The following is a 1,594-nucleotide window of genomic DNA, read 5'->3' as shown; positions in this document are numbered from 1 at the left end:
AGACAGTCTAACACCTCTGCTAATTAGCCAGTGGACAGGTAATTATTGAAGTTGCCCTGATACTTGAATACCTGCTTGCCAAACAGTGACGAATATCCTTTATTTAACCAACCACTAGATATATTGTTATGTTGTTCTGCTATTTGCACAGCCACTGGCCAACAGTGCAGAAGCTCTATTATTTAGCCAGTGGCTTGGTAAATCTCAAAGATGACTTGATTTTTTCAAGGCTGCCAGCCAAGTAGTAAATCATTTCTATGATTTAGCAAGCAGACAAGCAAATAGCAGAAGAAAATCCCTCTATTTACCCAGTGGCCCACAACATAGCTGCTACAGAATTTTCATGTTACTACTAACGTCATTCGAACAATCTGGGAAGAATGAAAGGCTGAATCAGAATATTTGTGCAATTAATTGACCTGCAGCGTTAGTCATAGCCTGTGTCATCCTAACCAGAAAATCTTGAGTCCAAGTATGAATCAGGCGAGCAGGTGCAATCTGGGACTTTATCACTAATCATAAGGGGATTGGAAACTGACTATGTTTGTGGTAAAACGTATTAATATGAAGAGACTGCCAAGGACAGTCTGAGAAGTTTAGGAGCCTGAAGGTGTACAAAACTACAGAAGCATTACAGTGAACAAACACTGAGGAAATCATAGGACAAATACTCTATAGGAGTGAAGGTGAAACAGAAGCTAAAGACTGTCATATGGAGATTGAGACAATGTAACACATGTACAGGGATGGCCAGAGGCTGGTGGGAGCAGAGGCAGTCTGAGGCCAACAGAAGAAGAGAAAAGACTCACTGAGGAATGAAGAGCCCAAGGATGTCAATTATGTGCAGCAGTTAAGAACCATCCAGTTTCAGTCCCTTGACACTCCAAAACAGACTTACTCCCCCCACTCTTTACTATGGTAGTCACTGAAGACACTGAGGAATGATGCTCTGCACACACACAGACATGCATATATACACACACACATACACACATTTATATAGTTGTTCCACCCAAGGGAAGTAGTTTCATCAGTAGGTTCTTCCTGCAAAGTGTGTGTGTGTGTCTGTGTTTCTATGCTGTTACTCTTTTCCAATAGTGCTCCCCATTACTTCGACTCTGACCCATCACTTCCAGTTCCCCCAGCAGGCTCCACACCAATCTTTTGTGTTATGGTATATAATGGATATTCAAAGAGCACACATTTCATCTAGAAGGGTATGTAGGAAGGAGGGGATTGAGCTGGTCATGTCTGAGGTCTAGGTAAAGAGTAATGTCACTATTTGTATTGAATTCAAGGACTGATGAGGCAGCACTAATCTGAAGGGGTAGTTTATTCCCAGCCTTTAGTGCAAGGGAAAAGAAGGCCTATCCACTGACTCTGGCTCTGTGGATAGAGAGATGTGAGTGGGCTGGAGTCTGGCTGATCATAGGTTGCTGGTTGTGTGTGGAAATGATGCAGCTGTTGAGGTAAGAGAGACCTTGGTTGTGCAAAGCTTTGTAGGATTTAGTGAGGAGCTCACAGAGTATGCACTGGTGAATGTGGAGCAAGTGGAACTTTTTGAGGTGCAAGGTGATAAGTGTACAGGGTGGGA

This window comes from Lissotriton helveticus, chromosome 7 (genome assembly GCF_964261635.1).
Source record: "Lissotriton helveticus chromosome 7, aLisHel1.1, whole genome shotgun sequence".
NCBI lineage: Eukaryota > Metazoa > Chordata > Amphibia > Caudata > Salamandridae > Lissotriton > Lissotriton helveticus.
Note: the sequence above shows the minus strand (reverse complement) of the source record.